The 26399-nt window shown below is 42.6% G+C and overlaps 6 non-coding genes and 3 pseudogenes across 6 annotated transcripts; all 9 read right to left on the bottom strand.

Annotated features, from left to right (window-relative positions):
* Positions 1–12067: 12067 nt before the first annotated feature.
* LOC140869038 (5S ribosomal RNA) lies at positions 12068–12186 on the bottom strand. The gene has a single exon (XR_012146431.1). It is a non-coding gene; the product is annotated as a 5S ribosomal RNA (ribosomal RNA).
* Positions 12187–12535: 349 nt separating this feature from the next.
* LOC140868718 (5S ribosomal RNA) lies at positions 12536–12654 on the bottom strand. Its single transcript, XR_012146122.1, has one exon. It is a non-coding gene; the product is annotated as a 5S ribosomal RNA (ribosomal RNA).
* A 400-nt stretch (positions 12655–13054) lies between these two features.
* On the bottom strand, positions 13055–13172 carry LOC140869709 (5S ribosomal RNA; annotated as a pseudogene).
* Positions 13173–13522: 350 nt separating this feature from the next.
* Positions 13523–13641, bottom strand: LOC140868679 (5S ribosomal RNA). Its single transcript, XR_012146085.1, has one exon. It is a non-coding gene; the product is annotated as a 5S ribosomal RNA (ribosomal RNA).
* A 350-nt stretch (positions 13642–13991) lies between these two features.
* On the bottom strand, positions 13992–14110 carry LOC140869083 (5S ribosomal RNA). Its single transcript, XR_012146475.1, has one exon. It is a non-coding gene; the product is annotated as a 5S ribosomal RNA (ribosomal RNA).
* A 400-nt stretch (positions 14111–14510) lies between these two features.
* On the bottom strand, positions 14511–14629 carry LOC140868932 (5S ribosomal RNA). The gene has a single exon (XR_012146329.1). It is a non-coding gene; the product is annotated as a 5S ribosomal RNA (ribosomal RNA).
* Positions 14630–15031: 402 nt separating this feature from the next.
* LOC140869312 (5S ribosomal RNA) lies at positions 15032–15149 on the bottom strand. Its single transcript, XR_012146691.1, has one exon. It is a non-coding gene; the product is annotated as a 5S ribosomal RNA (ribosomal RNA).
* Positions 15150–15549: 400 nt separating this feature from the next.
* On the bottom strand, positions 15550–15668 carry LOC140869753 (5S ribosomal RNA; annotated as a pseudogene).
* Positions 15669–16068: 400 nt separating this feature from the next.
* Positions 16069–16187, bottom strand: LOC140869495 (5S ribosomal RNA; annotated as a pseudogene).
* Between the last annotated feature and the right edge of the window lie 10212 nt (positions 16188–26399).

Genomic DNA, 26399 nt, shown 5'->3' with positions numbered 1-26399 from the left:
TCCGTTGGAATTTATTTCTGAAGGCAGATTATCGATCACAGCAGTGAGAGCTCTGTTATATCGTAAGTTTTTCTACGATCGGATACATTCTAGTTTTTGGATGTTGTTAGAATCGTTCTAGATTCGAGTTAGTTGTTCTCTACAGAGTTCTGATCGTTTATTATCTGTCAGTTTTGAAATAAAGCGACGTTCGGATTTGTTATGATTTTTGGAAGCCATTTTCAAAAATCATGGTTTTGAGATTTGTTGGTTTTGTCTTGTTGTTGTTGTATTAGCATTGAATTGAGTTGTTATCAGTATTGAACTGCTGTCTGCGTTGCCGGTTTGTTCAGTTATAGCCGTTATGCCGTCGGTTTGAGTTTTTGGAGATTTTGAACCGTTTTTGAGTTTGAACTTGGCTTGTAATTTGATCGTGGTTATTGATCAATCATCTCTTGTATCTGAACAGATTCGTTTAGAGTTGTCAAGCCCAGAGTTAGCAGCTGTTTGATCGTTTCAGAGAATTGGACGAAGAACGGTATAAAGAGTTTTCCTTGAACCGTTGCCTTGTTGTTGTTAGATTGTGTAGTTGTTTATACAATCTCTTTTGTAGCTTATCCAGAGTTGGAGCTACTGCATTGAAAGGTAAAAGCAGTCATCGTAGCGGGATAGCATACTCGGGACTGTGGTTCTCGAGTTTTCCCTTTTGAAATCACATACTTGCATCTACACTTGTTCTAGCATGAGGAACTTGTGTATTGTTTGATTGTATTGGTTTTTGTTAAAAGGATTATGTTTTATGTTTCTGTTATGCATTCATCTTGAGCCAATCTTGTTTCAGCGGGCAGAACCGCCCTTTTTGTTTAGACATTTGGGAACTATGATTGAGTGGCCCAGGTCATAGTCATTTCGTCTGGTCCTAGCATACTCATTATAGTTGCTCAAAGTCTAGAGGAGTGAGATACGTGGCACCACCTCGATTCGGAGAGTCGGTGAGTTGTTACGTGATCTTATCCTCAGGATCCCAAAGGCACAGCAGCAATCCCTCGTTATCAGATTTGATATCCCTGTTTAAAGACATGCATTTCATTACGATGTTATTGATTTCGTTATTGTATTGAAAGCATGTTTGTTACTTGTATTACTTGTTATGTTGCTTTTACTGGGAATGTCGTCCTCACCGGTTATCCGGCTGTTGCTTTGTTTTGTATGTGTACTTGGCAACAGGTGGGGCAGGAACAAGTCAGAAGAGGCATGGTTAGCTTCGAGGGCAAGTAGTAGAAGTGAGACTCGGTTTAGAAGTTGAATTAGCATGTTTATCTAGTTTAAGATTGAAGCATGTTAGAACTCGAACTTGATATGTTTTGTTATTCGAATTAGTGTGTATTCGGATTGTAATCTAAAATCGAAGTATGTTGTTGTTGTATCGATTTAGACCTCTGGTTGTTTTTAGGCCTTCTGAAAGCATGACTTGTTATGGCATGTTTCCCTACACCCTGTTATTGCATATGTATTTGAAGGCATGTCGGACCAAGCGCGGAATCCTTTCTTTATTTTCTGCAGCCTGAGCATTTTCTGCCCGGGCCTTCCGCGCGTGGGCGAGGCGTTCCTCGCGCGCGCGCGAGGCCTCCGTTGGGCCTCTGAATTGTTTGCCCGCGCGCGCGCGAGCTTGGTTCCTCGCGCGGGCGCGAGCCTTTGGTTGGTCTCGGTTGTTGAAGCCCGCGCACGCGCGAGCTTGGTTCCTCGCGTGGGCGCGCGGCGTTTAAAAAAAAAAAAAACCTTGAATTGTTTTACTCTTGGATTCTTGTTCGCTTAATTGTTGTTTAATCCGAGATTAGTGGTTTAGAATCGAGGTCTCACACTTTCAATCATGCAAGTATGTGATTTCTTCGGAACACTCGAATAAAGTCTAATTCGAGTTAATCGTTCCATTCAATTCTAAGTCGTCTTTTACCTTATTCTCTTCGAAGGTACTGAAATCTGAAAATCAATAATAAGGATAATAATCAATATCCAAAACAAATTCATTCGAAACTCAATCAACTTCTTCAATCGATAAATAAGAAAATCGATACTATACCGACTTCAATCTTCCAACTGACCAAAGATGCTACTGCGCAACTCTGCTGACTTCAATTCAATCTATCATAAGAAGTCAATAGGATCAATATCGACTTCCAAAAGCTCAATCAAACTTGATACGATCAAAATATTGAACGATATCCAAAACTCAAACTGACGGCATAACGGCTATAAACTAATCAAACCGGAAACGCAGACAGCAAGATATCAATTCAATAAACTCATAATCATCACAATATCATCAAAAAAAATTCAAATCCTTCAAATCTAAAATCTCCAATTTCAAAATAATCTTCCAAAAATCAAAACAATTCCGAACGACGCTCTATTTCAAAACCGACAGAGAATAAACGATCAGAACTCTGTCAAGAATAACATACTCCAAACTCAATCGATTCTAACAACATCCAAAAATAGAAGTCTAGCTGATCGAAGAAAAACTTACTATAGAACGAAGCTCTCGCAGTCGTGATCGCTAATCTGCCTTCAAAAATAAATTCCAGCGGACGGATCGAGCTCGGGGAGAAATTTGAAAGCTTGAGAAAGCTTGGAGTCGGCTCTAATGGAGGAAGAGGCGATGGAGGTGATGAAGAGTGAAGAAAAATCAAGTCAAACATGCTTAAATATCTAACAAATCCAATATTTGCATTTTAGTCCCTGAAAATTCCAAAAATTGCATTTTAGTCCCTGATCAAAATCGAATCGGCCCTCGACTTCTAAAATCTCTGATTATCTCAAATAACATCCATTAAGATAATTTTGGGGCGTTACAATTCTTCCCCTCTAAGAATCGATTTCGTCCTCGAAATCAATCACTGTTCTATCACAAGGTCGAGGATAAAGTCAAAGGACTGCAATAAGAATTTACATCTCGGAACTAAGTCCAGAATCTGCTTCCAATCAAACTCTGAATCGTTCGTCTCAATTAGTTCGACATCTCAATCAATCAGAGAAGTCAAAAACTCTAGTCGAATACTTCATCAACACTCCGTCCGTCTATCAAAAGTCAACTCATCGTCGTCAGAAAATTCTTCTAAACTCAGTCACAATTCGAATCATCTTACGTTCTAAACCAAGAGACAAAGGGAATTAATCTCAAAATTCAATTCGATCATCGTCTACTCTCGCACGACTTCTATAATGTGCCTCCAATAACTCGTCAAACTCTGTCGTTGCACAAAATTTCCACAAACATCAAGAATTCTATCAACTAGTGCTAAGTCGAGCACTACTACTCAATGCAATTCTTCTAAAGTTCGACTCATCTGATCTGGCTGTTCGTCGTTATGAGGGTATCGAATCGAAAGTAGTTGAATTCAACAACAAATTTCTCTTCGAAGTCTATGCCGAAAGGACAATTACAACAAGGATCTCTATCTAGACTGACAGACTTCGGCAATTACAGACATATGACAACCTCTGACAAGATCTCAATTCTCTGTTCTTCATCAAAATCTTTCTGTACAGAAAATTGTAATGGATCCTATCTATCGGTCAATCAAAATCAGACAGTAGATAAAATAAGAACAAATTCTTCGGTTCTAAACATCAATTGCTGCATTCATTCCTTCTGCTAAAAGATTCAAAACAGAAATCTCAAAAAGAAGAAAACTAAGTACTGCAAGATTGTCAGTACTAAAACTCAGAATACAGAAGAACGAATAATCAGAAATTCCATCATCAGATAAACAGATCAAAGAAATTCATTCGGTTCAATCATAATTTCAAACATCATGATTAGTAAACAACTGATCGGCGTAAAATTCTGAAAAGATTTTTGAAAACTCTGTACGATCAGTACAATTTTCATAGCCAGAAAGCAAGAAATTCATCAATAAGAATTCCTAATTTCAACTAACACTTCTGAGAGATTTGGTCAACAGGAAATTCTTCATCAATACCGGATTATTCATCAAAACAAACGGCCTGTCAAAAGTTCAAACGGCCATACCTCAATTCGGAAACGATTCTGAGAAAGTTCTCCTCACGATCTTCCTGAAGATAAATTCGGATCCCCAATCAGTGTCGAACTCGTTCTGACAATCGGGACCAAACTAGAAGTTCATTCTGAACAACTTCAGTCGTTCAATAACCACTGGCACATCAACCAGTTCAGGTTACAATTCAAAACATCAACTGTAAAGCTTCGAGAGTTCGTTCATACTATTCTGTAACAACAGTCATTCAACAGAATAAATCAAGAATTCTTAGAATCGAGAATTCTTAACGGAGTATTCCATCACTCGCTCAACGATACTCAGATAACATCTCATCTCGAACTCAACAAAGTAGTCTTACTACTAAAATCAACGAATTGTGATCCCAACTCCATTCTGAATCAGAATAGACTGTACAACAGAAAATTGGATCGTTCTTTTTCTGACTGCTGACAGTTCACAACATCAGAAACTATACTTCTAATCTCATACATCATCATCCTCTATTCAATCTGATTCCTCAATTTATCAACAAACATCTTCCGATCATCTAGAAGAACTCTGAATAAACTTCAAAGTGCAAAACTCCTGATACTCTGTCTCAACCCGAAACATCTGGCACAAAAAAAGTTATTCTCTAAAAAGGCATCAATAAAAACCTGAAACTCAGATTATACTCAGATCTGATCTATCTTCATCTGATTCTGAAAGGTCGAATCAGATTCCTCAATCAACTCTAGTTCGAAGTCGAATGAAGGAGTCAAGATAAACGTTCCATCTTATCCAGACTCTAATAAAAGTGCAGCAATCATTTGTCAAAGAAGACAACTGAAGTAGATAAAAATAAGATCAGATCATACAGCTTACCATTGTAGCTGTTACCATCAGTTCCCCGGATAACAATAAAATTCGCAATCAGATTAATCGTCCTCTAAAACTCTCTTTCCCAATTCATAATCAGTTCGGACTGCGACAATAAAAACTTCTATCTTCCAAGATCAGAATAGATTACTGAAATCTTCCAAGCAAATAAAATGATGCTAAATCTTCTGAGCAATAAGATCTCTGTGAGACTCAAATCGGAAACTAATATAGCATCTCAAGCGTCTTCAACTTCTCCGATACTCAAGATAATACGGAGTTATTCTGAACATAAATAAGTCTCAACTCTCAATAAAAAGAAGTGCAAAGCACCGAAAGGTCATCAATACCAAAGAAATCAATAATACTGAGGTTCTATTCAATCTCTCCTTCAATTCAATAAGAACTGGTCTCAAGATACAAACTAAACAGAAGAACATAATCTGCTGAGTATTTGTCTAATCAACAATAAGAATTCTTCAAAGTATTCACGATAGAATTCGCTAAATCCAAAAATCTTCAAATTCAGATAAGGACGTCGATCCAGATCAATTGATAACAGTTCTAGTCTTGAGGTATTCAATAAAATTCCATCTTCTTAGAGAAAATTTATCGAGGAAAAGACAACTCGTTCTCAACAAGATTCAGACATCAAAAGAATAGCATAATTGATCGACATGCAAGTCTGCGAACAATTCTTAAATAATCTGAAAGATCAATACGGATCTTCGAAGGATAAAAGATTCATCGATAAGAATACTCAAGAACTCATCTACAAACCTCTGGAAGATTCGGTTCAAAGGATTCATAAACATTGCAGATGCAATTCCAATTCAATCTGTACGATAAAATTCAAACCGGTCGTACCTCATTCCAAACTCAATCTCTGAAACTTCTTCCCTTCAGATTATCAGTCGATGATGTTTGATCTAAAATAAATGTTGAACACATCATCTCGACTCGGAGGCAAATCTGGAATCTCAACTAGAACAACATCAGCAAACTCAACAACTTTGTTAAATCAACCAACACGGCTGATTTAAGACATCATCTGCATACCTCAAACATTCCTCCGCACCTTTCTGTAACAAACGGTAATCGACAATTAATAAGAAAGGAATTCTTAACTCAGGCATTCTTACCGGAGGAAAAATCCACTCGTCTATCATCTCGGATCCGAATCTGGCAACAATCTGAAATCAACCTCGGTTGCCCTGTACTCGGTTAATATACTACATCGATAATATAATCAAATCTGATAACCGAAGTATAGTACTGTTCAGTACAATCAACTCCCATCGAATCAAAGTTCAAAAATTCAAACTAAACTCACCGCAACTAATTCAGATACTCAAATGTAGAGGAAGTATTAATCTAACTTCTCAATAAGAAGAAAAAGTTGCATCAATATCTAACAGCAAAAGAGTCGAAAGACTAAAATCGAACAATTACCTGCTTCATCATCGTCAAGAGCAGTTAGAGTCTGTGAATCCTCGAGCAAGTACTAAATCCTTGCAGTTGGTAACCAACTAACTGAATCCGTCGTTCGTCGTTGTAGTTTAAAAGAATCAAAAAATTGATCGATCTCTTCTAATCAGCTTTCACACCCAAACTCATTCTCAGAACTCCTCAGATTTGAAGGGTTAACAGACTGAAATCTCATCAATAATGCTTCCATCAGTTCAGTCACAAAACAAATCTATACAATCGGGTTCGCTACTAGTTGAATCCTATTCAAACTTGCCGAGTAGAAAATCTGATTCAAGAGGATTAGGACACAACATCTCAAATACATCTATCCGGTTTCCAACAACCTCAGCTCGACATACTCATTCGATCTCTAGAGTATACAATGTAACCCGAAACAGTTCGTATCTCAATTAATTCATGCTTTAAAATTTAAATCACATATCCAAGTAATTCAAATAATTCTCAATCATAAAGCATGCTCGCATTGAATTTAATAAATCAATTAAATAACTCAAACACATGCGAGAAGCCAATTCAAGCAGACTCGATCTACCCGCTCACTCTAGTTCAGTCCAAGAATCTTATCTCTCTGATACCATTTAATGTGAGGCCTCGATTCTAAACATCTAATCTCGGAATTAAACAACAATAGGGCATTCAAGATCCAAGATTAAAAGTAATAAATTTTTTATTTTTTTTTTAAACAGTGCTCGCTCGATCGGTAGAACTTTACCGATCGAGCGGTCCATCTTAACCAAGTCTCTGCCGAGACTTACAAAAGCCTGCCGCTCGATCGGTAAAAACTTACCGATCGAGCGGAAGAAAAAATCCAAACTTCCTGCCTCAAAACAGGGGTGCTCGCTCGATCGGTGAAAGTCTGCCGATCGAGCGAGACACCTGCCCAGAAAATTCTTTTGGTTTTTCTTTCTTCAAAATCAATCCTCAACTCTTCCAAACATACAACAACATGTATAAATTCATTCAACATGCAATAACAATACCAGGTAGTTCTAAAGTCATACATTCAACCAACTATTAGAACATGCTTCAATACTCGATTACAATACCACAAAATACAAAAGAGTTTGAATGTAGTTCAACTCCTAAAACCAAGGGCCTCACTTCTATTCTCTCAACCACCTAGCCATGCTGCCTCTGACTTGGTCCTGCCCCACCTGTTTCCAAGTACACATACAAACAAAGACAACAGCCTGATAATCCGGTGAGAATATAATTCCCTGTAAAGGAGACAATCATGAAGTATCAATCAAACATATCAATCATGATACACAACAATTCCATCTTATATATCAACTTCAGATATAAATCACGTCAGAATTTCCAAATATCTATCACCTCAAGATCAATTCAAGTAATTCATCCAAGTACTGGAGTAAAATGATATGCATGTCTTTAAAACTTCTAGATTATCAGACTCAGATAATCAAATAGAATTCTTCTTTCTTTCTTTCTTCGGTTTGGGATCCCGAGGTTAAAATATCCAACAATCACACCGAACTCCCTCTCGAGGTGGACGAGGCATATTTTAATCCTCTAGACTCCAGAGCATTATATAGAGTTTATTTGACAAGGTATAAAATCTCCAACCAAGTCACTCAACTACAATCTCTAGATCGTCTAATCAAATTGAAATGAATCAAGGCTCAATATGAATGCATATGTCATCTCATGCATTCTAATATCATTTCAATCATCAGTTCATATAAGCATTCAATCATGCTTTCATTCATCAATTCAAATAATCATTCAAACATGATTTCGTCAATATAAATGCATATATAATCTCATGCATTCAAATAAACATTCAAATATGATTTCAATTAAGCATTCAATCATGCAAGTATGTGATTTCTTCGGAACACTCGAATAAAGTCTAATTCGAGTTAATTGTTCCATTCAATTCTATGTCGTCTTTTACCTTATTCTCTTCGAAGGTACTGAAATCTGAAAATCAATAATAAGGATAATAATCAATATCCAAAACAAATTCATTCAAAACTCAATCAACTTCTTCAATCGATAAATAAGAAAATCGATACTATACCGACTTCAATCTTTCAACTGACCAAAGCTGCTACCTCGCAACTCTGCTGACTTCTATTCAATCTATCATAAGAAGTCAATAGGATCAATATCGACATCCAAAAGCTCAGTAAAACTCGATACGATCAAAATATTGAACGATATCCAAAACTCAAACTGACGGCATAACGGCTATAAACTGATCAAACCAAAAACGCAGACAGCAAGATATCAATTCAATAAACTCATAATCATCTCAATATCATCAAAAAAAATTCAAATCCTTCAAATCTAAAATCTCCAATTTTGAAATAATCTTCCAAAAATCAAAACAATTCCGAAACTCAATCGATTCTAACAACATCCAAAAATAGAAGTTAGCTGATCGAAGAAAAACTTAATATAGAACGAAGCTCTCGCAGTCGTGATCGCTAATCTGCCTTCAGAAATAAATTCCAGCGGACGGATCGAGCTCGGGGAGAAATCTGAAAGCTTGAGAAAGCTTGGAGTCGGCTCTAATGGAGGAAGAGGCGATGGAGGTGATGAAGAGTGAAGAAAAATCAAGTCAAACATGCTTAAATATCTAACAAATCCAATATTTGCATTTTAGTCCCTGAAAATTCCAAAAATTGCATTTTAGTCCCTGATCAAAATCGAATCGGCCCTCGACTTCTAAAATCTCTGATTATCTCAAATAACATCCATTAAGATAATTTTGGGGCATTACAATTGTCAGCCTCTGCCTGCTCCTGGTTAAGCGCAAAGACCTGACCCTAGGCACATGGCCGCAAAGAAGAATGACTCCGAGAAGGAGTCTGAGTAGGCTATCGCTGAGACTGCTGCGGCTGCTAGTGCTGATAAGAATACTGCTGCTGATATGGTGGCTGCTGGTACTGAGGTGGCTGGACAGATGCCTGAGAACCTCCTGAACCACTCGCTGCCCCAATCAGCATCGGACAATCCTTCTTCATGTGACCCTCCTGGCCACACTGAAATCATGCATTGGTCAATTGACCACACTGTCCTGGGGGATGCCTGCGACTGCACTGACGACAACGGTTCGGTCTCTGACCACCAAAATTATGCACTCCACCAGATCCAGATGAAGAAGAAGAAGTACCTCCTGGCTTCTTGAAAGACTGTCCTTTCGGACCCAAAGTACTGGCACTCGCTGACCTGGAACAAGAAGAGAAGAGTCCCCTGTTCCTCCGGATACTGTCCTCCGTCTGGTGACAACAGTCCACCAAGCCCTCGTAGGTCATATCACTGCCCACAGCAACCATCTGATGAATCTCAGGTTTCAGACCCTGAAGGAAATGGTCATACTTCACCATAGGACTATCAGCAATGTGAGGACAATAAGATAGCAGATCAAAGAACTTCTGTTGGTACTCCTCGATCGTCATCGAACCCTGTCGCAAACTCAGTAACTCACTAGCTTTTGCCCGTCGTAGAGCTGGAGGAAAATACAGTCTCTGAAAAGCAGTACAAAACTCAACCCACGTAGCTACTCCTCTCGCTGCTATGAATGGTGCGAAAGTAGATCTCCACCACTTCCTCGCTCGCCCCTCAAGCATGAAGGCAAGAATCTCCATCCTATCCTCGTCTGTTCAACGGAAATCCTGAAAACAGTGCTCCATCCTCTCGAGCCAATCCTCGGCCTGCTCAGGAGTCTCACCTCCTGACAAAGGCTTCGGGATAACCTCCTTAAACCTGTGCATTCTTACTCGTTTGCGCTCCTCAGGCTGTCCACGACGACGTCTGCCTCTGCTATCGTGGCTCTCATCGTAATCTTCCATCTGTTGCATAAGAACAGATAATTACTTAATCCGCTTTACAAAATTCCCAGTGCAATGCGCTCTGATACCAAAAATTGTAGTGACCCATCCCGGATCCACTAATTAATCAGAGTTATAAATAAAGCGCATGCAATAATACTTAAAGCTTAAGGAGCGGATAATTAATATACAACAAATCCAATCGGCAGAATTCAACCGACGATAACACAAGTGTATAAATATCATTATACAACCAAATTGAAGGTTCAAGGTAACAAATCCCTAACCTCTAACCTCGCATTCTCGGATCCTCAATCCTGTTGAGAGCCGCCAGGAACGTTCAGACTCAAACCTGCCCCGCCACAAAGTACACCACAATACCCAAACACAGGGGCGTGAGCGACAACGCTCAATACATAAGCAATGATATATGTACAAATATGCGCACACTGATGATTTAAAATCTCAGGTAAAACACTTGCTCATGGCGCCAGGAATATACAGTACCGGCTAGAGAGCGACTCCGCGGGGTACTCGTATATTCTATATCAGGGCTGAGCCAACCCCATCCTAACCCGAATCCAAAATAGGATACAGATCCCATATGGAAACTGTCATACCTGACTCGAGTCCAACATGAGATCATTGTTCCCTATGGAGACTGTCAATGACTCACATCTCTCAGGAAGCAGTCATACGTAAAATCATGCATGTGCTAAGGCGGTAAAACATGCTAAAACATGATAAGACATATAGCACATACTCATGCAACATACATGCAAATATATCATGCCGGATATCTCGGTCAGTACTTACGTACCTCTAACACTGCAGGTCAAAACCTAGCTCCGCTGGTCTAGACTCCAAGCCTACTAGTCTAGTCTACTTATACTTCAATGAAATTACCCATGCATCAATAATTAAGCTCTAAAAGCCTTAACTAAGCTATTGCATAATCCTAAATAATTTTAGGAAGCTAAATCTATACCTGCGTCCGTCGTTAGCCCTTTTCTGTCGACAGCCTCAAAACTAGGCCACAGCTCCGCTACGACGTCTAGATCGCTATGCCACTTCCGGAATCCGGATAGGACGCCTAGATCTCCCTAGATCTGAGTTAGAAGGCCTAGGAATAGAGAGAGAAGAGATGAATAGGTGCACCTCAAATGAAGTCTCGGCCCTCATATTTATAGGCAAAGTTCGGACCGTCCGAACCCTGTTCGGAGCCTCCGAACACGATCGGATCATCCGATCCTAACTTCGGACCCTTCGAAGTCACATCAGTGATGTCATCAATGATGTAATATCTTAGGACAACTGGCTGAATACTGTTCGGGCCGTCCGAACTGACTTTGGACCCTTCGAACTCCTCGGCCCTCTGATCTATGGCTCTGGTCACGTTCGGATCCTACGAACCCTGTTCGGAGCGTCCGAACCTTCCAAACCAAACCCATCATTTTCGGGTGTCCTGGATCTATTTTCGGACACCGTTAATCCATTTGGAATCTTCTTAATCATGTTTTACTTAATCTTAACATAATAACATGATTAATTACTCATTAATCATTAATTCTGGATACGGGTCACTACACAAACGGACATAACTTTCGATCGGTTGAGAGTTGCTGGAGCTTCAGCCTTCTCACACGAAGCTCGTCTCGATACCTATAGAGCGCATCTCGGTCTAAGAGAAAGAGAAGCACAAATTCCAACCCGGAGATGGTCTTTTGGGTCGTTTTTTCCGTAGGGCACGCTAGGACCCACCGAAGCGGCCCGCGTCACCCAAATCGCATGTCCACGTCGTGTTATTAAGTCTATTGCATATTTTCTATCCGCGGATTGGACTGAAAGAGTCGGAAATAGGACGGCGAGGATTTGGAGAAACAAAAAGTACGAGTAATAAAAAAAATTAATGAAAAAGGGCTGCAACACGAGGATTTCCCAGGGGATCACCCATCCTAGTACTGCTCTCGCCCTAGCACGCTTAACTTAGGAGTTTTGATGGGATCCGATGCATTAGTACTGGTATGATTGCACCCAACAATGAATGAATTCTTTATTGTTTTGTCTCTCGAATTGCGGATCGAAGGAACAGGCGCTGCACTTTCAAACGCGAAGCTCGTCTCGATACCTACAACGCAAATCTCAGTCTAAGAGACGGAGACACTCAAATTCCAACGCAGAGATGGTCTTTCGGGTTGTTTTTGCCGTAGGGCACGCTGGGCCCCACCGAAGCTGCCCGCGTCACCCATATCGCGCATCCACGTCGTGTGATTCTGTCTATTTCATCTTTTCTATCCGCGGATTGGACTGAAAGAGTCTGGAGTAGGACGGCGAGGAATCGAAGGAACAAGAAATACGAGTAATAAAAAATAAATTAATGAAAAAAGGGTGCAACACGAGGACTTCCCAAGGGGTCACCCATCCTAGTACTGCTCTCGTCCAAGCACGCTTAATTTCGGAGTTCTGATGGAATCTGGTGCATTAGTGCTGTTATGATCGCACCCAACAATGAATGAATTCTTTGTTGTTTTGTCTCTTGAATAGGGGATCGGAGGAACAAGCACTGCACTTTCAAATGGACATAACGTTCGATCGGCTTAGAGTTACGGGAGCTTCAGCCTGCTCACGCGAAACTCATATCGATACCTACAGGGCGCATCTCGGTGTGAGAGACAGAGGCGCACAAATTCAAACTCGAAGACGGTCTTTTGGGTCGTTTTGCCCGTAGGGCGCGCTAGGACCCAACAAAGCGGCCCGCATCACCCAGGTCGCACGTCCACTTCGTGTGATTCAGTCTATTGCATCTTTTCTATCCGAGGATTGGACTGTAAGAGTCGGGAATAGGACGACAAGGAATCGGAAGAACAATAAGTACGAGTATTAAAAAAAGAAATTAATGAAAAAGAGGTGCAACACGAAGACTTCCTAGGGGTCATCCATCCTAGTACTCCTCTTGCTCAAGCACGCTTAACATAGGAGTTCTGATGGGATCCGATGCATTAGTGCTGGTATGATCGCACCCAATAGTGAATGTATTCTTTATTGTTTTGTCTCTCGAATTGCGGATCAGAGGAATAGGAGATGCACTTTCAAACGCGAAGCTCATCTCGATACCTACAATGCGCATCTCAGTCTAAGAGACGGAAACACTCAAATTCTAACCCGTAGATGGTCTTTCGGGTTGTTTTTCCCGTAGGGCGCACTGGGACACACCGAAGCGGCCCGCGTCACCCAGATCGCACGTCCACGTCGTTTGATTCAGTCTATTGCATCTTTTCTATCCGCTGATTGGGCTAAAAGAGTCGAGAATAAGACGACGAGGAATCGGAGGAACGAGAAGTACGAGTAATGAAAAAAGAAATTAATGAAAAAGGGGTGCAACGCGAGGACTTCCCAGGGGGTCACCCATCCTCATACTGCTCTCGCCCAAGCATGCTTAACTTTGGAGTTCTAATGGGATCCGGTGCATTAGCGCTGGTATGATTGCACCCAACAATGAATGAATTCTTTATTTTTTTATCTCTCGAATTGCGGATCGGAGGAACAGGCGATGAACTTTCAAACGCGAATCTCGTCTCGATACCTACAACACGAATATCAGTCTAAGAGACGAAGACGCTCAAATTTCAACTCGGAGATGGTCTTTCGGATCATTTTTCCCATAGGGCGTGTTGGGACCCACCGAAGCGGCCCGCGTCACCCAGATCGCAAGTCCACGTCGTGTGAATCAGTCTATTGCATCTTTTATATCCGCGGATTGGACTGAAAGAGTCGGGAATAGGAAGGCGAGGAATCGGAGGAACAAGAAGTACGAGTAATAAAAAAAGAAATTAATGAAAAAATGGTGAAACACGAGGACTTATCAGGGGGTCACCCATCCTAGTACTGCTCTCGCCCAAGCACGCTTAACTTCGGAGTTATGATGGGATCCGGTGCATTAGTGCTGGTATGATCGCACCCAACAGTGAAAGAATTCTTTGTTGTTTTGTCTCTCGAATAGCGGATCGGAGGAACAGGCGCTGCACTTTTAAATGGACATAAATTTCGATCGGCTGAGAGTTACGGGAGTTTCAGCATTCTCACGCAAAGCTCGTCTAGATACCTATAGCGCACATCTCGGTCTAAAAGATGGAGACGCACAAATTCCAACCCAGAGATGGTCTTTTGGGTCATTTTTCCCTTAGGGCGCGCTGGGAACCACCAAAGCGGCCCGCATCACCCAGATCGCACGTCCACGTCGTGTGATTCAGTCTATTGCATCTTTTCTATTTGAGGATTGGACTGTATGAGTCGGGAATAGGACGGCGAGGAATCGGAGGAACAATAAGTACGAGTAATAAAAAAAGAAATTAATGAAAAAGGTGTGCAACACGAGGACTTCCCAGGGGGTCACCCATCCTAGTACTGCTCTCACCCAAGCACGCTTAAATTCGGAGTTCTGATGGGATCCGGTGCATTAGTAGTGGTATGATCGCACCAAACAGTGAATGAATTATTTGTTGTTTTGTCACTCAAATTGCGGATCGGAGGAACAGGCGCTGCACTTTCAAACTGACATAACTTTCGATCGGCTGAGAGTTACGGGAGCTTCAGCCTGCTCACGCGAAGCTCGTCTCGATACCTATAGCGCGCATCTCGGTCTAAGAGATGGAGACACACAAATTCCAACCCGGAGATGGTCTTTCGGGTCATTTTTCTTGTAGGGCGCGCTGGGACCCACTGAAGCAGCCCGCATCACCCAGATCGCACATCCACGTCGTGTGATTCAGTTTATTGCATCTTTTCTATCCGCGGATTGGACTGAAAGAGTCGGGAAAATGGGACGGAGAGGAATCGGAGGAACAAGAAGTACGAGTAATAAAAAAAGAAATTAATGAAAAAGGGGTGCAACACGAGGACTTCCCAGGGGGTCATCCATCCTAGTACTGCTCTCGCCCAAGCATGCTTAACTTTGGATTTTTGATGGGATCGGTGCATTAATGCTGGTATGATCGCACCCAACAGTGAATGAATTCTTTGTTGTTTTGTCTCTCGAATTGCGGATTGAAGGAACAAGCGCTGCACTTTCAAACGGACATAACTTTCGATCGGCTGAGAGTTACGAGAGCTTTAGCCTGCTCACGCGAAGCTCTTCTCGATACTTACAGTGCACATCTCGGTCTAAGAGACGGAGACACATTGATTCCAACCCGTAGATGGTCTTTCGGGTTGTTTTTCCCATAGGGCGCGCAGGGAGCCACTGAAGCAGCCGGCATCACCCACATCGCACGTCCACGTCATATGATTCAGTCTTTTGCATATTTTCTATCCGAGGATTGGACTGTAAGAGTTAGGAATAGGACGGCGAGGAATCAGAGGAACACTAAGTACGAGTAATAAAAAAAGAAATTAAAGAAAAAGGGATGCAACACGAGGACTTCCCAGGGGGTCACCAGTCCTATTACTGCTCTCTCCCAAGCACGCTTAACTTTGGAGTTTTAATGGTATCCGGTGCATTAGTGCTGGTATGATCGCACAAAACAGTGAATTAATTCTTTACTATTTTGTCTTTCGAATTGCGGATCGGAGAAACAGGCGTTGCACTTTTAAATGGACATAACTTTCAATCGGCTGAGAGTTACGGGAGTTTCAGCCTACTCAAGCAAAGCTCGTCTCGATACTTGTAGCGCGCATCTTGGTCTAAGAGACGGAGACGCACAAATTCCAACTCGAAGATGGTCTTTCGGGTCGTTTTTCCTGTAGGGCGCGCTGGGACCCACCGAAGCAGCCCGCGTCACCCAGATCGCATGTCCACGTCATGTGATTCAGTCTATTGCATCATTTATATCCGCGGATTGGACTGAAAGAGTCGGAAATAGGACGGCAAGGAATCGGAGGAACAAGAAGTACAAGAAATAAAAAAATAAATTAATGAAAAAGAGGTGCAAAACGAGGACTTCCCAGGTGGTCACCCATCCTTGTATAGATCTCGCCCAAGCACTCTTAACATCAAAGTTCTGATGGGATCTGATGCATTTGTGCTGGTATGATCGCACCCAACAGTGAATGAATTCTTAATTGTTTTGTCTCTCGAATTGCGGATTGGAGGAACAGGCGCTGCACTTTCAAACGCGAAGCTCGACTCGATACCTTCAACGCACATCTCAGTCTAAGAGACGGAGAATCTCAAATTCCAACCTGGAGATGGTCTTTTTGGTCATTTTTCCCGTAGGGCGCCCTGGGACCCACCGAAGCGGCCCGCGTCACCCAGATCGCACATCCACGTCGTGTGATTTAGTCTATTGCATCTTTTCTATCCGCGGATTGGACTGAAAGAGTCGGGAATAGGACGACGTGGAATCGGTGGAACAAGAATTACGAGTAATAAAAAAAGAAATTAATGAAAAAGGGGTGCAACACGAGGACTTCCCAGGGGGTCACCCATCCTAGTACGTGTAGTGACCCAACCCGGATCCACTATCTAATCAGAGTTATAATTTAAGAGCATTCATAAAACTTAAAGCATAAGGAGCGGATACTTAAAAGTACAACAAATCCAATCGGCAGAATACAACTGATGATAACACAAATGTATAAATACCATTATACAACCAAATCAAAGGTTCAGGGTAAACAAGGTACCTTCACTCCTGCTGAGAGCCTCCTGGACCGTCCAACCTCAAACCTGCCCCGCCACAAGGTATACCACAAATACCAAACACAGGGGCATGAGCGACAACACTCAATACGAAGCAATGATATGTAAACTAATATGCAGAAAACAAATGATTTAAAATCACTGGGTAAAACAGTCTACTCAGGGTGCCATGAACACACAGTACCGTGCTAAGAGAGCTACTCCGCGGGGTACTCGTGTATTACCCTATCCACTATAGCATCTACTCCATCGTCGTGGTCGCTCCTAGTGATAGCAAAACCAGGGGCTGAGTGTCCCCAGACAAGAATCCATAAGGAGTAACTCATCACCGATGGAAACTTGTCATGACTCACATCATACCAGATGCAGTCTACCGTAAAAATATGCATGTGCTAAAGCCGTAAAACATGGTAAAACACGTAGCACATAATCATGCAACATATAAGCATATATATCATTCCGGCTATCTCGGTCAGTACTTATGTACCTCTAACACTACTGATCAAACCTAGCTCCGCTGGTCTAGACTCCAAGCCTACTAGTCCAGTCTACTGCTACTACAATGCAAATACCCATGCATCATTAATTAAGCTCTAAAAGCCTTAACTAATCTAATGCAAACTCCTAAATATTTTTAGGATGCCAAAGTTATACCTGCGTTCATCGTTAGCCCTTTGCTGTCGATAGTCTCAAAACTAGGCCACAGCTCCGCTACGATGCCTAGATCACTGCGCCACTTTCGGATTTCCCGTAGGACGCCTAGATCTCCCTAGATCTAAGTTATAAGGCCTAGGAGTAGAGAGAGAAGAGAGGAATTGGTGCACCTCAAATGAACTCTCGGCCCTCATATTTATAGGCGAAGTTCGGGCCGTCCGAACCCTGTTCGGAGCCTCCAAACACGATCGGATTGTCCGATCCTGACTTCGGGTCCTCCGAAGTCCCATCAGTGATGTCAGCCATGATGTCACATTGCTGACGTATTCGATGACGTAAGCCCTAACCCTGTTCGGGCCCTCCGATCCTGCCGAAGGACCGTCCAAACGCGATCGGAACCTCCGAACGTCACTTCGTATCGTCCGAACGTCTTCAGATCCTCCGGCCTTCTCATCGGGCCATCCGAACATTTGAAATTTAAATATGATTAATTTACTTAATCTCTTTTTTGGGTTACGGTTTACTACATTCTCCCCCACTTAAAAAATTTCGTCCTCGAAATTAAAGTTAGAGGAAAAGTACAGAATTCAACACTAATGTTCTTTATTACAATTGAACAAGTACAAACTTGATATAAAGAAGTACAAAATCTCAAAATAAATCGGGGTGCTTGACTCGCATCCAGCTCTCTAACTCCCAAGTAGCTTCCTCTGTACCTCTGCGTTGCCACTGTACCATCACCAATGGTATACGCTTGTTACGAAGTACCTTGTCCTTCCTGTCTAGAATCCGTAGGGGTTTCTCCACATACGACAGATCCTGATCTAAATATACCTCGGTCGGATGCAAAATATGTGACTCGTCCATCACGTACTGTCTCAACAAGGACACGTGGAACACATCATGGATCCCCGAAAGATCTGGTGGCAAAGCTAGATGATAAGCCACGTCCCCAACCTTCTCGAGAATCTCGAAAGGACCAATAAATCTCGGTGTCAGCTTACCCTTGCGACCGAACCTCCTCACCTTCCGGAAAGGTGACACACACAAGAATACATGCTCTCCTGCCTCGAAGTGTAACGGCCTCCGGTGAGCATTCGTGTAACTCGCCTGTCAATCCTGGGCAGCCTTAATCCTGCGTCGGATCAACTCCATTGCATCAGTCATCTGCTGAATCATCTGGGGACCCTCAACCTGACGTTTTCCAACCTCGTCCCAAAACAAAGGTGTACGACAACGACGTCCATAAAGAACCTCAAATGGTGCCATGCCAATGCTGCGATGGAAACTATTGTTGTAAGCGAACTCCACCAATGGTAAATGATCATGCCACGCTGGACCAAAATCCATCACTGTCACGCGAAGAATATCCTCTAAAGTGCAAATAGTACGCTCGGACTGTCCATCTGTCTCGGGATAATAAGTCGTACTCAGGCTCAAAGTAGTACCATGGGCTCGCTGGAAACTACCCCAAAATCTCGAGGTGAATCTCGGATCTCTATCACTGACAATGCTCAACGGAATTCCATGCAATCGAACGTTCTCCCGCACATACAATTGTGCCATCCTATCAAAGGTATAGTCGCGGTTATAGGGAAGAAAATGCGCTGACTTCGATAATCGATCCACAACAACCCAAATAGCATCAAAATTCCTGGAATACATAGGCAAGTGGGTGACAAAATCCATCGTCACATGCTCCCACTTCCACTCAGGAATCTCTAAGCTATGAAGTAACCCTCCGGGTCGTCTAAACTCTTCCTTGACCTGCTGACACACAAGGCATCGCAATACAAACTGATAAACGCTGCGCTTCATCCCTTTCCACCAAAACAGTGTGCAAAGATCCTTATACATCTTCATGCTTCCTGGATGTATAGAGAATCGACTGCAGAGAGCTTGCGATAAGAACTCATCCCTCAAAGTAGAATCCTCGGGTACCACAACTCGACTAGAAAGACACAACAGAACCAAGAGTATTATCACCCTCAGCCAAAGGGGCCAACTTCTGAGTCTTCAGATCAGAATTCTGTGCTTCTCGGATTCGTTGATACAATGCTGGCTCTGCAAGCACAAAAGAAACACGAATCCCTTGCTGTTCTTTCTTATGACGGAATGTGAATCCCAAAAAACAACACTCCTCCACCGCCTTCGAAACTGAACTGGTACGAAGGGAACTCACATAGACCTTGCGACTAAGCGCATCAGCAACGGGGTTTGAAGAACCTGGATGGTACTTGATCTCACAGTCATAATCTTTCAGCAGATCCATTGAACGACGCTGTCGCATGTTCAACTCAGCCTGAGTGAATAGATACTTCAAACTCTTATGATCGGTGAAGATCTCAAATCGCTCTCCGTACAAATAGTGACGCCATATCTTCAGAGCAAAGACAATGGCTGCAAGCTTTAGATCATGTACGGGATAGTTCTCCTCGTGAATTTTCAACTGTCTGGATGCATACGCGATCACGTGGCCATTCTGAGTCAACACACACCCTAAACCCTGGAGAGAAGCATCAGTGTAGACTACAAAACCACCTGATCCAGACGGCAAAGCATGAACTGGAGCTGTCGTCAAACGACATCTTAACTCACAAAAACTATCTTCACAAGCATCTGACCACACAAAAGAAGCATCTTTCTTCGTCAACCGAGTCAAAGGCCTAGCTATCTGAGTGAAGTTTTCCACAAAACGCAGGTAGTATCCTGCCAAACTAAGGAAACTACGAATCTCAGAAGCTGTAGTCGGACGCGACCAATTCAGAATTGCCTCTGTCTTGCTGGGGTCAACAGATACGCCCTCCTGAGAAATGACATGACCAAGGAACACAACTCGGTCAATCCAGAAGTCACACTTGCTCAGCTTTACGTACAACTGTCTTTCTCTCAAGACCTGAAGTACAGTGTAGAGATGGTAGGCATGCTCATCCATGCTGCGAGAATACACCAAGATGTCATCGATGAACACTACCACAAACTTATCTAGGAAGTTGCGGAATACCCTATTCATCAGATCCATGAAAATAGCTGGAGCATTCGTCAGACCAAACGGCATCACTAAGAATTCATAGTGACCATACCGCGTACGAAATGCTGTTTTAGAGATATCCTCATCTCTAACCCTCAACTGGTGATATCCTGACTGAAGATCAATCTTCGAATAGACAGAAGTACCCTGTAACTGATCTAAGAGATCATCTATCCGCGAAAGAGGATATTTGTTCTTAACTTTCACTTGATTCAACTGGCGTTAATTGATACAAAAACACATCGAACCATCCTTCTTCTTGACAAATAGTACTGGGGCCCCCCATGGCGAAACACTAGGTTGAATATAGCCCTTATCAAGAAGATCTTGCAATTGCTTCTACAGCTCTTTCATCTCTGACAGTGCCAAATGGTTAGGAGCTCTGAAAATCGGTGCAGTCCCTGGCACTAACTCAATGCCAAACGCGATCTCCCTCATTGGTGGTAAGCCTGGAATCTCCTCCGAAAACACATCGGGAAAATCACAAACCACTGATATCTCCTGGATTTCTGGCTCTCCTAAGGATGCTTCAATGGCGTAGATAAGGTAGCCTTCCCCGCCAGACTCTAAAGCATGCCGGACTTTCAGAGCAGAAACTACTGGCATCGGGGGTCGCGCTCCCTTACCATAGAAATACCAAAACTCTCAATCCTCGGGACGGAACTGAACAAATCTTTGATAGCAATCCACTATCGCTCGGTAGGTAGTCAGGAGATCTATCCCAATGATACAATCGAAATCCTCCATGGCTAGAATCATCAGGTTAGCACTAAGCTGATGCCCCTCAAAATCCAAAACACAACCCACAACTAGACGCTTGGCTAAAACCTCGCTACCCATAGGAGTAGAAACTACTGGCAAGACGTCTAATGGAATAAATGGAAACTTATACTTCTTATCAAAACGTGCTGATACGAAAGAATGTGATGCACCGATATCAATAAAAACATATGCAGGAAAACCACATAAACTACAGATACCTGCGATCATCCGATCACTATCAACCTCTGCCTGTTCCTGGTTAAGCGCAAAGACCTGACCCTGGGCATGTGGCCGCAAAGAAGAATGACCCTGAGAAGGAGTCTGAGCAGGCTGTCGCTGAAACTGCTGCGGTTGCTGGGAATACTGCTGCTGATAAGGTGGCTGATGGTACTGAGGTGGTTGAACAGATGCCTGAGAACCTCCAGAACCACTCTCTGCTCCCATCAGTAACGGTCAATCTCTCTTCATATGACCCTCCTGACCACATTGGAAACATGCCCCACTCAAAAGAGGACATGGGCCTGCAGGATGCTTGCGCCTACACTGAAGACATCGGTTCGATCTTTGTCCACCAAAGTTATGCACTCCACCAGATCCATATGAAGAAGAAGTACCTCCTGGCTTCATGAAAGACTGTCCCTTCGGACCCAAAGTACTAGCACTTGCTGACTTGGAAAAAGAAGAGAAGAGTCCCTTGTTCCTTAGGATAGTGTCCTCCGCCTGGCGACAACAGTCCACCAAGCCCTCGTAGGTCATATCACTGCCCACAACAACCATCCGATGAATCTCAGGGTTCAGACCCTGAAGAAAATGGTCGTACTTTGCCATAGAACTATCAGCAATGTGAGGACAATAAGTTAGCAGATCAAAGAACTTCTGCTGGTACTCCTCAATCGTCATCGTACCCTATCGCAAACTCACCAACTCACTGGCTTTCGCCTAACGAAGAGCTGGAGGGAAATACAGTCTCTGAAAAGCAGTACGGAACTCAACCCACGTAGCTACTCCTCTCGCTGCTATGAATGGTGCGGAAGTAGATCTTCACAACTTCCTCGCTCGCCCCTTAAGCATGAAGGCAAGAATCTCCATCCTATCCTCGTCTGTGCAACGGAACTCCTGAAAACACTGCTCCATCATATCAAGCCAATCCTTAGCTTCCTCAGGCGTCTCACCTCCTGTCAAGGGCTTCGGGCTAACCTCATTAAACCTGCGCATGATCACTCATTTGCGCTCCTCAGGCTGTCAACGATGACGTCAACGATCATTCGGATCGCCCCATCGACCTCCACCTCCGCTATCGTGGCTCTCATCGTAATCTGCCAACTGTTTCATGAGAACAGATAATTACTTAATCTGCTTTACGAAATTCCCAGTGCAATGCACTCTGATACCAAAAAGTTTAGTGACCCAACACGGATCCACTATCTAATCAGAGTTATAATTTAAGAGCATGCATAAAACTTAAAGCGTAAGGAGCGGATACTTAAAAGTACAACAAATCCAATCGGCAGAATACAACCGATGATAACAAAAATTTATAAATACCATTATACAACCAAATCAAAGGTTCAGGGTAAACAAATCCCTACCCTCTAAAACTCCACACTCTCGGGACATCACTCCTGCTGAGAGCCTCCTGGACCGTCCAACCTCAAACCTGCCCTGCCACAAGGTATACCACAAATACCAAACACAGGGGCGTGAGCGACAACGCTCAATACGAAGCAATGATATATAAACTAATATGCAACAAACAAATTATTTAAAATCACTAGGTAAAACAGTCTACTTAGGGCGCCATGAACACACAGTACCGTTCTAAGAGAACTACTCCGCGGGGTACTCTTGTATTCCCCTATCCACTATAGAGTCTACTCCACCGTCGTGGTCGCTCCTAAATATAGCGAAACCAGGGGCTGAGGGTCCCCATACAAGAATCCATAAGAAGTAACTCATCACCAATGGAAACTTGTCATGACTCACATCATACCAGATGCAATCTATCGTAAAAATATGCATGTGATAAAGCCGTAAAACATGGTAAAACACGTAGCACATAATCATGCAACATATAAGCATATATATCATGCCGGCTATCTCGGTCAGTACTTATGCACCTCTAACACTGCTGGTCAAACCTAGCTCCGCTGGTCTAGACTCCAAGCCAACTAGTCCAGTCTACTGCTACTACAATGCAAATACCCATGCATCATTAATTAAGCTCTAAAACCCTTAACTAAGCTAATGCATACTCCTAAATATTTTTAGGATGCCAAAGTTATACCTGCTTCCGTCGTTAGCCCTTTGCTGTCGATAGTCTCAAAACTAGGCCACAGCTCCGCTACGATGCCTAGATCGCTGCGCCACTTTCGGATTTCCTGTAGGACGCCTAGTGTTGGAAAACTGGCGAGTTCCCAGACCAATTACGATTGATACCCGGTGCAGCGGAAGTTTAAAAATTTTCATGGAACGTTTCCATGGTATGGGTATCAACCGTTCATCGATTGAATTACGTGTGTGTAAAATTCAAATAACAATTAAATAAATTTTACCTCAAATCTCGCAACGAGATTAATGGACACCAACAGAACAATTCTGCTCTTGTTGTCTCTCCCTGGAACCGATGAACGCCTTCAATCAGGTCCACGAACAGAGGTTTAATCCCTCTGATAGATTGCACTAGAAAATCTATCAGAAGTTTTCTGCGAAGAGATTGAACGAATCTGATTCGTTATTCCTTACTGCGATTCAAAATCACAGACCGGAATTTTCTCGGGCAGAGCAAAGGGAGGGGACGGCCGATCGGTTTTGAGAGGGTCTAGGGTTTTCGAAATTTGCTCTCAAAATTTATGACCTGTTGTGTGTAATTTCTGTACTGAAATAACTTATTTATAATGCAGGCCACTAACACCTTAGGGCCCATTAGTCATAAGCTGGGGCCCGACAAGCAAAGCCCACTCGTTCAGAAATTAATATAAAATTCATCGTGACTCCGATTGATGAAACGATTTCACCAATGTGCACAGAAACCATTTCTGCACGTTTTAAAGTCAAAATAAATTTTCCTGAATCCGAATTCAGTGGTTTCCAAAAATGTCCATCCCTATGTCATTTTAGGAAATCCTACTCCCTTACTCTTATTTAAGAAGTCCAACTCCTTAGTTCATTAAATTTAACTCTTTAAATTTAACTATCTCAACGGGGATTAAAACTCCATTACACTGTGTGACCCTCAATGGTTCAGGGATACAGCTAGCCGTGGGCTCACAACTCCTTGTGACTCGGAACAACACTTTCCGACTTGCCCAACGAATCATGGTAAAGCGCCTAGCAACATCGCCCCATGATTCCCTAGGTATCACTGATAGTGCCTACAAGAACCAGTAGATTTTGGTTAACGTACAGTACGGTCCCTTCATCCATATATCCCGATCGAATCAACAACCATTGGTATATCGAGAGTCGCTCAAGATTCGATAACTATGCAATGCATCTTGAAGATCAAATTAGTGACATCGCATGTGCTACTAAGAAACCATTTCTTAAATCACATCAAGTACTCTGGCCAGAGATTTGTCACACTAATATCTCCTCAGATCGCATAGGATATCCACACTCGCAAGTATGTGGTGAATCCTTGACAACAATGCATTGACTCCTATATGTGTCGTAACTGTACCCAATCTCGACACCTGATGACCCCCTCAGAGTCGGTAAACGAGTCAAAGCACAGTACTAGCATATAGAGTCTCCATGATGTTTCAAGTCGTAAGGACTAATGGTGTACAACCAAAACCGCGGACTTTATCCACTCGATAAGTGATAACCACTTGGAAAGTCCGGATAGGGTAGTTCGATTATTCATCCTATGAATATCCATTTGCATGCTTCGAACATCTCCATGTTCCCTACCAATGAAACGTGGTACTCCGCATCGCAAATGCTAGTCTCAAACTCGAGCGATCCTTATCCTTATTATCGGACGGCTCAATCGACTAGGAACGGTTTTAGAATATACAGTGACTATAAGATGTATTTCATGATAGACATCTCCATGTTCTACCACATCTTACATACACTATAGTATATTCAAGGTCTTTATCAAAACAACAATAGTTATCATAATATAACAATATGAAGTAATATAAAGTCATTGCCATAAAAGTGTAAATAATATTAAACAAAAGATTGTTTATACAAAGAGTCAACAAAGCCCATAGCCACACAGTTGGCTCACTGGGCACCCACTCTTACAATCTCCCACTTGCCCTATAGCCAACTAGTCATACTACGTAGACCCATTGCTTCGCGATGTTTGTCAAACAATGGTCCTGGCAAAGGCTTAGTAAGTGGATCAGCGATATTGTCTGCAGAGGCCACTCGTTCGACACTGATGTCTCCTCTTTCCACAATCTCCCGGATTATGTGGTATTTCCTCAGTACGTGTTTGGATCTTTGATGAGACCTTGGTTCCTTTGCTTGAGCAACGGCACCCGTGTTGTCGCAGTACACCGGGACTGGACCAACAAATTCAGGAATGACGCCCAACTCTTGGACGAAATTCCTCATCCAAACGGCCTCTTTAGCAGCAGCTGATGCTGCAATGTATTCAGCCTCAGTGGTGGAATCCGCTGTGGTGTCCTGCTTGGAACTCTTCCAAGAGACAGCACCGCCATTGAGCATGAACACAAATCCAGAGGTTGACTTCGAGTCATCCACATCACTTTGGAAGCTAGAGTCGGTATAGCCTTCCAGTTTGAGTTCTCGTTCTCCATAAACCATGAACATATTCTTAGTCCTTCGCAAGTACTTAAGAATGTCCTTCACGGCTTTCCAATGCATCTGACCAGGATTAGACTGATATCTGCTCGTGACACTCAGAGCAAATGCTACATCCGGTCTGGTAGATATCATCCCATACATGATACTACCTATAGCTGACGCATATGGTACATGTGTCATATTCTCTATCTCTGCATCAGTCTTGGGACACATAGACTTGGATAGAGAAACTCCATGACACATGGGTAGATGTCCTCTCTTGGACCCATCCATTGAAAACCGTTTCAATATGGTATCGATGTAGGTTGATTGAGTGAGTCCTATCATTCTCTTAGATCTATCCCTATAGATCTGTATCCCAAGAATGTAGGATGCCTCACCCA

This window comes from Henckelia pumila, chromosome 4, assembly GCF_033568475.1.
Source record: "Henckelia pumila isolate YLH828 chromosome 4, ASM3356847v2, whole genome shotgun sequence".
NCBI classification, from domain to species: domain Eukaryota; kingdom Viridiplantae; phylum Streptophyta; class Magnoliopsida; order Lamiales; family Gesneriaceae; genus Henckelia; species Henckelia pumila.
Note: the sequence above shows the minus strand (reverse complement) of the source record. Positions and strands in the feature narration are given on the sequence as shown.